General features: G+C 51.0%; 1 pseudogene; it reads left to right on the top strand.

The window, feature by feature from the left end:
* The first annotated feature begins 8,409 nt into the window (after positions 1 to 8,409).
* On the top strand, positions 8,410 to 9,766 carry LOC119260418 (forkhead box protein D1-like; annotated as a pseudogene).
* Positions 9,767 to 13,098: the final 3,332 nt, after the last annotated feature.

Consider the following 13,098-nt stretch of genomic DNA (forward strand, 5'->3'; position numbering starts at 1 on the left):
ATGAACCGGCCTTTTGGAAACAGGTGATGAAAGGAAGGGGAGAGAGGGTGCTAGTTTGCACTGGCACAGGAGTGACTTTTATTTTTAGATCTAAGGGTTGGAACTTGGTAAGCTGAGAGGAGAGTTGAGAGAAAGATGGTAATAAGTGAGCAAAGTCCCAGAGAAGGTGAATGGAGAGAGTATAATATGTTCTTTTCAAATGGTAACTTTCAAACATTTCTTATTGTGACACACACTGAGGGGTTAATTCTACAAAGCAACTCAGCACACACACACACACATAAACACAAATGATAAGAATAGGAAAACAACTGGAGTAAATGTTTTACAAACTATTCTTAGCTATTGTGTGTCATATGCTGATGGAGTCTAGTCTAGTCTATTTTAATCTACTCTATTTTTTTTTTTTAGTCTATTCTGTCTTGTCCCATCCATCCCATCTCATCCCATCCATCCCATCCCATTCTCTCACAGCTGACTGCCATCCACTAAATGGATTTCATGAACCACAATTCTGTCCTTTCATTTCCAACTGTTTTTAGGAGACATCCTCAATCAGATATTCAAGCCCAATATATTTTCCAGCTGTATTCATTCTGCTATTTATTCCTTCTTTTTTGGTTTTTACTTCAACTACTACATTCTTCCTACATAGTGCTTCTACTAGGGTTTTTAAAAATTACTATTTTTTTCCTTAACATTACTAACAAATTCTTTTCCCTCCTTAATTGATTTATGATGGTTATTTTAATTTCTTATTTTCTGCTCCAATAATTATACTCTTGACAACATAAAGTGTTCAACTTACAGTTTCTCTTCTACCTTAATTGTGTTTCTTTAAGGATTGTGTACTGTGAAACATTAGAAAACACAGAAAAATGCAACATAAATAACAAAATAAAAGCTCACAATTCCACCTCCCAGAAATAATCAGTTGACCTTTTTTTATATTTCCTTCCATTCATACTATTTACATGTATAGTATATTAAGTAATTGATAAAATAGTTTATGTAATTTTCTATATGAACTTTTCAATTTGTGTTAATCTTAGATTAGATTTTTTTCAAGTTATTAAAATTGTCCACAAACCTAATGTGTTACGGCTCAAGATATCTAGCAACATATTTGACTGTTGGGCTTTTAGAATGTTCCCAAGTTTTACCCCTTAAAAAAAATAGCGGCAACAATAATTTTTGTACATAAATCTTTGTTCATATTTCTGGTTATTTCTTTAGGATAGAATCCTAGAATGACTGAATCAAAGAGAATGGGCACTTAAGATTCATGCTCTGCATTGCCTGGATCTTCCTCAGGTTATATATGATTGAGTTCTCACCATTAGCCTCTGTAATTTGCTAATTTGATAGCGGAAAATGGCATTTCACCTTTTTCTAGTTTTCATATATTTTATCCATAGTTATCCTCCATTATTTGTATTTATTCTTCTGTAAATTTTAGATTCATGTCCTTTCCCAGTTTTTTGGTTTTGTTTTGTTTGTTATTCTGTCCTGGAATGCTATGCAAACAAAGATTTCTAGCAAAGGGGATTCACCATGCCTCAGGAGAAGATATCAAAAATGTCTTTTGCACAGTGTTTGTACGTGACTGCTACTAACCCCCTCTTTGGGCCTCCCCCCATCCCCCAGCTTAGTGTTAGACTGTAGTATTAGGTGAGGGGCTGTCCTTGAGGCTAGACAGGAGGGTTTCAGTGTGTTTGCACCAGAGACAAGAGAGGTGATAATTCAATCTTGACTTATGCCTGGACATTAGGCAATAAAGTGGTGTGTGTGTGTGTGTGTGTTTGTGTGTGTGCGTGCTAGAGAAGGTTGGTCACTGTACACATTTTCAGCACACTTACAATTCATGACAAGGCATTTCTCATGGTCTTTAAGCATCCTTTTCATTTTCAGAGTGTCCTGTAGACAGATCCATCCCTAGACTCACTTTAGAGAGCTCCATCCTTTCTAAGCAGAGAGATTTCACAGACCCTGTGTGAAGTTTTAGTAAAAAACAAACAAACAAACAAACAAAAAAAACCAAAAAAACAAACCCTCTTTCTAGATGTGGCAATATTATTTTAAAAATTCTTATGTTGAAACTAAAAATATAAAGTCTATTTCCATGAAATTTAACAATTTAAATAAACACTAGAAAGTTAGAGTCATAATGGCATGGGCCTGAGGGTTTTATATTAAGTGTAGTCACCAAAAGGAAGAGTCCTCTTTGAAATGGAGATGTATAGATTTTGAAATTAAATTCATGATAGAAAAACACCTTTTGAATTTTTGATTTGGTGGTATAAAATATAAGTGTGTGCCACTGCAAATCCCTGCAATCCGGAGCTAAATAAGTCTTTATGTTTGTATGTGGTGGGGAGGGAGGGCTAGTCCAAGTTAACTGCAGTAATGAAAATTCCTGAGTCAGTGTAAATAATTTTGGTGTTATAAAACAAGATTTAGACCTTAGTTGACATTCTGAATTCTTGAGGATTTCTGAATCCTGCTCAGCTTGTTTAAGGAGATATTGTGCAAGAATAGTTGCCTAGTAAGTCCGAGAAGACCACTAAAACATCTTCTTCACAATGGAATCTCACCTCTCAAACATATTGCCTAAAGACCTACCATTTACAATTGGATTAAAGCATTTTATCAACAGAATTCCTAGGTTAAAATGTACCTACTCTTGGAAAATGTCCTTACCACTGTCAGTCAGTAATAACTTGTTTTGAACTTATTTTAAGACTACCTACCAAACCAGCCCCATAGAGGGGGTAGCAAGGGCCAGGTCCATGGAGTCATAGTGGGAGGGGTTTCCATAACCGGGACAAGATGATGGAAGGCTCTGCTCACCATCATCCACAGTGGTTAGCAGCAACTGTCAGAGCCTGTTGCCTTAATCATCCTATGAGGGTACCCACTGTTCACCTTGAAATTAGCTTAGTGGCATGTGTGAACCAACACTAATGGCAGGTGATATTATATCCCCAGGGAATGCTAACATGGAGGGCCGTAGACAGCCAGGAAAAATTTTTTAAGGTCATCTTGATTAGGACAGGTAAGAGGGCATGGAAAGTATTTAGAAAGTCTGTATGTGTGGGGATGATCACAATTTTGTCTAGAACTAGTTGTGGTGGCATTTTAATGCCCACTTATTTTTAATTATTTTTTTTACATTATTGCTCATTGTTAAAAAAGATTTATTTTTATTTATGCATACAAGAACTAGGGTGTATGCCAGAGGTGGGGGGAGGGGAGTGGGAGGGTGATGAGAGGATTCACCGAAGACAGAGTGGGGAGCAGAACAGGTGGATTAACTGAAATACACTGCTGAGGGGAGCAGTGAGTGAGACAGGAGAGGTCTGCTGTGCCCTGTGGGTCACCTCCCTGGCTGGGGATTGAACTCTTGCTGCAGTGGCTGCTGATAGCTTAATAGTGCTGAGACTTAATCCCTTGCACCACCAGGGAAGCCCTCATTGTTCATTTTTGTGTAATGTTTGCTTTCTTCCCTCAGGTGTATTCCCCATAAAATTCTCACCACATCACCTGTGACCCAAAACACCACCATAGTCCCTTGTGCTCGTCCCTCCCATTTTGACCCCTCCTCTTCCCCCTTCGACCCCTTGTTTGGTTTCCCTATATTCCTCTTATAAGTGAAACTATCCAATAGTTTTCTTTTCCCTTTTCCCTCATGCTTATTTCATTGAGCATGATCCCTTCCAGCTCCATCCCTGTTGCTACAAATGGCATGAGTTTCTCTTTTTGATTGCTGAAGAGTATTCCATTGTGTATATATAGCACATCTTCTTGATCCAGTCATCTGTTTTTGGGCATTCAGGTTGTTTCCATAGCTTAGCTATTGTAAACAGTGCTGCAATAAATGTACTACTTCTTTTTATTCTTTAAAAGATTTATTTATTTATGCATATAAGAGCTGGGTACAGGCCAGAGATGCTGGGGGGGGGGGAGGAGGGGTTGAGAGGATTCACCAGAGATAGTGGGGGACAGAACAGGCAGACTGACTAAATACACTGCTGAGGGGAGCAGCGGGTGAGTCAGGAGAGGTCTGCTGTGCCATGTGGGTTGCTTCCTGGCTGGGGATCGAACTCTTGCTGCAGAGGCTGAGGATTGCTTCATAGTGTGGTGCTTAACCCCTTGCGCCAGCAGGGAGGCCCCTACTTCTGTTTAAACTGAAGATAACGTGAAGCAGCTGAGTCTGAAAGTCTCAAAACTGTAAGTTGAGGCCACAAATCTAAAAGGGCACAGAAATAACCATCACGGTTGTTTCGTTAGTATGTGCACTCTGGACAATGGGGTTCCTTTGAGGGTTTCTGCGGGTGATGAGATGTAGGAAAATGAACAAACCTTTACTGAGTGCCTATGGCTTGCGGAGTGTTTCAAGGGGTTTAGATAAATGGAGGTTCAAAAAGAAACAGGAGGAAACAAATCCAATGTCCATGGATGGATGAACAAAAGGAAAATACTCTAAATTAAAAGAACGAAATTTGGATACATTTTACAACAAGGATGAATTCTGAAGACGTTATGCTAAGTGAAATAAGTCAGAAAGGAGAAACACTTTATGATTCCTCCTACTTACCTGAGGTAACTAGAGTAGGCAGATTCATAGATACAAAGTGGAATCATGGTTGCCGAGATTGTGTATGTTGGGGGGTGTGAGTGGGAATTCTGTTTTAATGGGTACAGAGTTTCATTTTGGGATGATGGAAAATTCTAGAAATGGATAGTGGTGATGTTTGCATCCATGTGGATGCGCCGTAGCGCCTCTGGACGGTACACTTAAGATGCAAGTATAATGCTATGTATGTTTTCATAAACACACATCTTTGGTGTGAACAAAACCTGAACAAAAACCCGAACAGAGTTACATTTGGTCTGCAGACATTTGAGTTTAAAAAGAAAAGAGAAGCCGCATAGAGCTTTGCGGAAGGATGAACGATTGGAGCCGGAGGCTGGAGGCTTCCCTCGCTCGGAGCCCTGGTTATAACTACTATTACCTGACTCTCCCACCAGACTGTGAGCACCTTCCTACCAGGGACCCTTCAAAACTTTTACACGTGTTTATCTCGAGAACCCAGAGTGCCAGGCGCGAAGTAGCACTTCAGCGCAGGCTCGTGGATTGACCCTTCGAGAAGGGACGTGGCCCCCGGCCCGGGAGAAGACGCCCCCAGACTGCTGCTAGCCTTGGCGCGCCGAAGGAGGCCCCGGGGCCTTAAAGCGCTCGCGGTCCGGGCGGAGGGCAAAGGGCTGGGGCGGCGCCTTGCGAGGGCTCCGCCGCGCCTTCGGCTCCTCTGCGGCTCCGGGGTGCCCAAGCCTCCAGCGGGAAAGAAGAAGAAGAAGAAAAAAGTCTCAACCTGCGGCCCAAGGAGACGCCTCCGCGCGGGCCGCAGTCCCAGAGAAGGAGAGGTGAGGCCGCGACGAAGCCGAGGCTTGTCTTGCCCGAGCCCGTTGGGAGCGAAAACCCGGAGTAGCAAAGCGTCTGCGGCTTCTGAGCTCGGATCCCGGGCGGCGCCGGGGCCGGCTCGGTGCGCGCCGCCACCAGGGGGCAGCCCTGCCCCGCCCGGGCGTTCCCCGCAGGCGCCCGCCCCGGGACGCGGGGACGGGGACGCGGCGCGGCGGGGTCGACGCGCGGCTCGTCCCGCCTCGCGGGAGGGCGGCTCGCCCCGAGCGCGGGTTTGCGGGGGAGGGAGTGGAGATTCCGCTGCTCGGGCGACGCCGGGGTGCGCGCTAGGGAGGGAGTCCCCGGAGTGGAGGAGATCGGGGGCCGCGGGGCGCGCGGGAGATGAAATCCTGGGGCTTCCGCGCGAGGGAGACGTCGCGGGCGCCCGGGTGGAGCGCGAACGCGCGGGTCCCGCTTGCCCAGAGCAGAGCGGCCGCGGGGAAGGGCGCGTGCGGGGCCGTGGGGCTCGCCCGCTGCGTCCCCGCCGCGCCTTCCCGGGCTGATCTTCCATTCGGAACCTGAGTGAGACCTGACTTTCCCCCTGAGAGGCCAGGAGATAATTTGCCACGTTTTCCCAAACGTTTCCGGGGAAGAGCCCGTTAGCCGTTAGGGAAGCGAACTGCGGGCAGTTACGCGCGCAACGCGACGTCAATCTCCGCGCGCTCCGCGGTCAGACTCGTTCAGGGCGACAGTGAACCGCGGAACGACGGGGTGAACCGATCGTTACAGTAACAAGTGGCGTGGGAGCAATTCCTCCCCGCCGGCTCACCTTTTGATACTTCACCACACCAGCCCCAGTCCCGCGAAAAGCACCGTGTTTGTTTAGAAACCGACTGAGTACTTAGAAAACCCAAACTTTTCAAGGGTAAGAGTGAGCTCCGGGGGCAGGACTCCTGGCTACATCAATAAAGCAATGTAATGCCTGATTAATAGTGCTGATTAATGTTGGCTCAGGTCGGTGCCGAACCCATTACAATAATTAAATGGTTCAGCCATATATCAAAGGAGTCAATGAAAAAGAATTTATTTAGAATTTTGAGGCGTTCTCATAGATCTTTCAAAGATCTACGATGGACTTCATGGGTCATTTGTAAGCGTAACTGGTTGCTAGCCATGCTGAGCAACAAAAACCCGATTTAGAAAGAAGTCTTAGATGAGGGAATAGTTTGTTCTTGAGACTGTGATTGATAAGGGGAGTATTGAAACATTTTAAGCCGTGGAAAGCACTCGGTGGATAAAATGATATATACAAGGGCAGCCGACGACTGTTCCTAGAGAAAACCATTGATATTTCTCATTTTTAATCAGAAAGCTAAAAATTTGAGGCAAGGCCACTTTGAAATAGAAGTATTTTTAGAAGCACAAAAAAATCACAAAGGTATGCCTATGTAGAAGTGTGAATTCCACAAATCAGCAAGAGTTTTTCTACTGGCCAAAAATTTAATTTGAGCTGGTGACAAATACAGGAACACTTCAAATAGTTCTGCTTTTGAATTATTTCCACTACCTTTTCACCGGAAAAGGAAAATCAGGTTGAATACAACTTGAATCTTATTTAAAAAATTATTTCGTTTCTTTTCCCCAGTAGCGATTTTCTAAAAACGTATTTCTAAAAGCTGGTCTAAATGTTATCATTGTAGTGCCTATTATTAAGCCAGCCTGATATCCGTGTATCTGTCATAGTAATTTAATTAGTTTTGAGATTACTGTGAAGAGTTGCTTAGAATGTAATGTCCTTCTTACTGAGAACTTGAGTGTCTTTTATCCCATTATGCAAGAACTTGTTGGAATCGTTGAATTTTTGTGTGCGTTTGGAGTTTTACTGCAATTTTCTACATCTCCGTAGCCAATCACTTCTTTAAAGAAAGACCTTTAAAGACAGGTCTCCCACGGAATCTGTCCGATGCTCTCATTAGAGTGGCTTAGTTTAACTGTCAAGTTTCCGGCGCGTTCACGTGCAGATAAGTGACTAACACGGCCGTCTACAAGCATTTTTTATTAACAGATGGCGGGAAGCAAACGTTTTTTGGAGAAGAACTGAAGGGGACAGGTTAAAAGGTCAATAAACAATTATTACAGTGCTTAAGCCGGGAGGCGGGGTTCGCATCAGCTGTAACGGGAGTCGCTCCACGGACCTGGGAAGGGGCGACCGCACAGACCTCAGCGCAGCTCTCCGGGGCCGCCCGGTCGCCGGGGCGGGGGCGGGGCGGGGGCGGGGCGGGGCGGGGCGGGAGAGGCGCTTCCCGGCCTGCGCGCCCCGCCAGGCCACCGAGTGGTCGGGTCGTCGCGTCCCGGGCGCGCCCCTGAGCTTGGGGTCGAGGACACCCTGAAGAGACGGAGGCCGGGGGCTCCACGCTCGCGCGGCGGTGCTCGCCCGGGCCGCCGCGGGCGGGAGGGCGGCCGGGCCCTGGCCCCGGCCGGAGCCCCCTTCCCGCGGCCGCTCCTCCCCGCGGCGGCCGCTCCTCCCGGCGGCGCGGGCTCCCCGCTCCCGGCGGCCGCGGCGCTGACGCGCGCACCATGTGACAGCCGCCGCCGCTATAAGCGCGCGGGCCCGCCCTCTCCCGGACTCGGCCCTCCCGCCGCCTCGGCCCCAGGCTCCCACCCGCGCCGCCCGCTCCCGGCCCGACACCCCGACCCTCTCCCCGCGCGCCCGGGCTCGGACACACCCTCCGCCGGCCGCGGCGGGCGCCGCGAGGGGAGGTCAAGCTCCCGCCCCGGCGCGGCGCGGCGCGGCGCGCGGAGCCCGCGGGCCGGCGGGGGCCCGGGGGTGACGGAGTCGCGGCGCCGGCCGCCGCCGCCCGCCCCGCCGTCCCGCCCCGCTCCGGCCGCGGCGGCGGCCCCCCCAGCGTGGCGCCCCCCGGCCCGGCCCGCCGCCCCGGACCCGGGCTGGGGCGCGGCGGGAGCCCGGAGGCCGGCGCGCCCATGCCTCGCCCCGCCGCCGCGCCGCAGCCATGACCCTGAGCGCGGGCATGTCCGACGCCTCGGGCCTCGCCGAGGAGACCGACATCGACGTGGTGGGGGAGGGCGAGGACGACGACGACGACGACGACGACGAGGGGGCGGCGGCCCGCGGCTGGCGGGGCCCGCGCGGCGGCGGCGGCGGCGCTCGTACGCCGGCGAGGACGAGCTGGAGGACCTGGAGGACGACGACGACGACGATGAGCTCCTGCTCGCGCCGCCGCCCGGGGCTCCCCGGCGCCCCCGGCCCCGCCGCCGCCGCCCACGGGCCCGGCGCGGGCGGTGCGGGCGCGGGCGGCGCGGGCGCGGGCGGCGGCGCCAAGAACCCGCTGGTGAAGCCGCCCTACTCGTACATCGCGCTCATCACCATGGCCATCCTGCAGAGCCCCAAAGAAGCGGCTCACGCTCAGCGAGATCTGCGAGTTCATCAGCGGCCGCTTCGCCTACTACCGCGAGAAGTTCCCGCCTGGCAGAACAGCATCCGCCACAACCTCTCGCTCAACGACTGCTTCGTCAAGATCCCCCGCGAGCCCGGCAACCCCGGCAAGGGCAACTACTGGACGCTGGACCCCGAGTCCGCCGACATGTTCGACAACGGCAGCTTCCTGCGGCGGAGGAAGCGCTTCAAGCGGCAGCCGCTGCTCCCGCCCAACGCCGCCGCCGAGTCGCTGCTGCTGCGCGGGGCCGCGGGGGGCGCGGGGGCGCGGGCGACCCGGCCGCCGCCGCCGCCGCTGCCGCCGCCGCCGCCGCCGCCGCGCTGTTCCCGCCCGCGCCGCCCGCCGCCGCCGCCCGCCTACGGCTACGGCGCCTACGGCTGCGGCTACGGCCTGCAGCTGCCGCCCTACGCGCCGCCCTCCGCGCTCTTCGCCGCCGCCGCCGCCGCCGCCGCGGCCGCCGCCTTCCACCCGCACTCGCCGCCGCCGCCGCCGCCGCCGCCGCCGCCGCCCCCGCCGCCCCCGCCGCACGGCGCGGCCGCCGAGCTGGCCCGGACCGCCTTCGGCTACCGGCCGCACCCGCTCGGCGCCGCCCTGCCCGGCCCGCTGCCGGCCTCCGCGGCCAAGGCGGGCGGCCCCGGCGCGGCGGCCCTGGCGCGCTCGCCCTTCTCCATCGAGAGCATCATCGGGGGCAGCCTGGGCCCCGCCGGCCGCCGCCGCCACCGCCGCCGCGCAGGCCGCGCCCGCCCCGGGGCCCGCGGGAGGCGGCTGCGCGGCCCAGGCCACCCGCGGCCCCGCCGCCGCGCTCACCCGCTCGCTCGTGGCCGCCGCGGCCGCCGCCGCCTCCTCCGTGTCCTCGTCGGCCGCGCTGGGGACCCTGCGCCCGGGGCCGCCCTGTCCGCGGGCGACAGCCTAGCCGCCGGGATCCCCAACTGTTAGTTGCGCCCGCGCCAGGTAGGACCCCGCCCCCCGCCCCGCCCGGCCCGCCCGGCCCCGGCCCCGGCCCCGGCCCCGGCCCCCGCCCCGGCCCCCGCCCGGCCCCCCCCTGCCCCGACCGCGCGCCCCTCCGCCGCCCCGGAGTCCGGCGGGCGCGCCCCGGCGCGGGTCCCTCTGTGGGTGCCGAGGCGCCCCAGGGCAGCGCGACCCGGGGCGGGGAGCCGGGGGTGCCGGGGCGCCCTGGTGGCGCCGGGGCTTCCGAGACTTTGGGGAAAGTTGAAAAACTCTAAGCCCCGCTGAGGTCTAGGGAGGCTCAGGTGCAGGCGCCGCGCGGGTCTGGGGTGTGGGGGAAGAACCGCGGCAGGGGCCGGGGACGCGCGCGAGGCGGCGGCTCTCCGGAGGACGCTGGCCGGCTGCGTTTTCACGGAAAGGAGGAGACGATTAACATGTTTACACGAGGAAAAAAGTCAAAATTATCGTTTATTTTAACCTGTGTTTTGTATCATAATAGACATGCGAAATTTTTATTTTGTACTTACTGCGTATTCTTTACAAGGAGTATTGTAAATTTTACTGACAATTATTGTACTATTCTAATGTAAGATTTTTACACTTTTTTCAGAAATAAAATCTTAATTTTCAAAGAAAGTCCACCTAAATAATTGGTTTCAGTTGTCCCCTTTTTAGCTTATTTTCTCTTCTGTTAAAGATTCTGAATGAGATATTGTAGACCAGATTTAAATATTATTTTCAAAGAGAATTAACAAAAACATCGGGCCATGTTTTTTTAATTTATAGTCTAAGTCAAAACCATTGCAGGGGGTCAAAAATTATTTTTAAAATTACTACAAATACAAGAAGTTACTCTGGTATTTATTTTCAAATCTCAGTCTATTCCATTTTGAGGAGCCTTGAGGCTATTTAAAATTAAACCCACAGTTACCCTATGATAGCTTTGCAGAATTTTGGTCTTGAGCGTCCCCATTTCCTTTAATATACATTTACTTTTGAGCTAACTATTGTATCTGTCGGTAACAACTTGCCAACATAATATTACATTCTAATGGAGCAACACGGCAAGCGGGCAATTTCTAGTTAGAAATTAGTGGGAAAAATTTAATAAAGATGGTCATCAGTTAAATAGCCCTAAAGTCTTGCGTAAAACTAGTTATATCAATTAACTTGTGTTTGAAAGTTCTGGTACGTGAGGCTACTACTTTCTCTACTGAAGGGATGCCAGTCATTGCACAAGGAAGTTTTTATCACAAAAAGCAAACAACATCAAAATTCTAATTTAAATGAGTAACAGGATAAAAGAACCTTCAGTTTTAGGATAGTACAAGTTTAAAGGATAAAAATGAAACACCAGGTGCATATTAAACTGTACAGTTTGGGTAATTTAGAATATCTTTTTTAGTTTTAAATGTTTCCATTAATAACAGGCAATATCTAATTTTTTTAAAAAATGTGGGACTGGTTGTAATGAATATAGGTGTTACTGTGGACTTCAAATAAAAACCATACCATATATAATATGTACTTTATAAATGTTTAATATCAGTGAGTTACAGAGGAGGTTCAATCTGTTTATTACATTTTTTCCAAATATCTGGACAGGTATACATATATCTGAAGATCTGCAGATTTAACTTAGCAAGTTAAGGAAGACTGCACTATGAGCCAGTGTTATGCAGTGACATTCACTCTTGACGTCCTGTCCTCTCATCCCTCTTTTAGGGAGGAAAAAACTGACTCAGTTTCAAAAGTAAGTTCTGTTTTATTTTCCTATGAAATGTTTGGAAGATGTTAAGAGTTTAAAGTAAATGCGCACATCTTCGAATTTACCACTACGTATATAGTCACAAACTGGGATATCATTAAGCCAAAATCTTATATGCAAATGCTATTATTACTCCAGCCTGACTGAAAGAAAGGAGACACTGAGTGGGATGCCACTGTCTCCCACGTGGAGAGGTGTCAGCAGGCTTAGAAACCGCCTGTAAGGCACAGGTGTGAAATATTTAGATCTGAAAACAATTATGAAGAGAGCGAAGGAACGAAACCTTGTTGTTGTTAGCATGATGCTTGGATGTCCGCAAAGTTGGAATCCTGGCTAATCTCTCTCAATGTAGTCCCCATTCTTTAAAGTCGTGCAGGTTTGTCAGTGCCTTTAAGAGTATTAGGAAGGCACAGGGCGATCCAGCTCTGCCCTCTGGGGGACCTGGTGTTGGGGTCCCTATTCCCTCCACCAGAAGCTTATGGAGAGACCGCAAGTGCATTGTGAACCCCTGAGCTTGAGAAAAAGTAAACTTAACCTGCCTGCCAGGTCCCTGCTTTTGCGTCCTGCGATTTCAGCTCCTCCACCCTCTGGGTCTGGGGTTCTGCCCCCGCTTTACTGACCCTGTGGGTTTGGGAGGAGGGTGGGCAGAGTATGGAGACACTAGGGCCCTGGGTCAGGCGAGAGATGACCGTGGCTCCTAGATGAGGGTCGCGGGCCGGGTGAGGTTTGGGCTGTGAGAAGTGCGGGCTGTGGGTCACTAGAAATGGACCAAGGGGCAGGTCAGGAGTGGACCCCGCGAGCCAGGAGCGCGGGCCGCGGGCGAGCAGGTGCTGGAACAAAGGCCGCGGGCCGCCGGACTATCGAGGCCTTTGATGGGCAAGGACGTCTCCTCCCAGGGCTCCTCATTCGCATGCAAATCCAGCTCTGGTCCCCTTTTCTTTGAAGGCAAACAGAAGGATGTTTGTGTGTTTGTAAGGACGAAGCCGGCTTGAACAAGCCTTCTTCAATAGGCTGGGTCTCGAAAAATAAACCAGTTGGACAAACATTGGCCACCAGCTCTCCTTCTCCCAACTACAAAGTGTGGATTTGCTACAACTCATTAACCCGACGCTTTTCTCCCCTTCTCCTTGTTTCTCTGCTCATCAAACGCCCCCGTAGAGCCTGGAGACAAATGACCGAAGCCCAGTCGGGAGGGAATTGCAGTTAATAGGGAGAGGAATATATTGGGGCTAATGGTTCAGGCAGCTCCTGGAGAAGGACCACACAAAAAGGATCCTCTCCATTCAGCGCTCTGCTGTGCTGCCTAGATTTAATCTGCAGCTAGATTTAGCCAAATGTTATCTATTGCGGGGGTAATGAAGCCCTTATGGATTGAATTGCTCCTTGTACCACACATGGTGTCATGACCTTAGATCGTTTCTTGGTCGATTTCTTTTTTCTTTATTGGGTAATTATTTTATTTCTTTAAAATAAGAAGCTAACGTTTCTGCTCAACAATGTGTTTCCCTCCATCCTCACCCCGTGCATTTATT

Source organism: Talpa occidentalis, unplaced genomic scaffold (genome assembly GCF_014898055.3).
Source record: "Talpa occidentalis isolate TD23 unplaced genomic scaffold, MPIMG_talOcc4v2.1 talOcc4.6, whole genome shotgun sequence".
Taxonomy (NCBI): domain Eukaryota; kingdom Metazoa; phylum Chordata; class Mammalia; order Eulipotyphla; family Talpidae; genus Talpa; species Talpa occidentalis.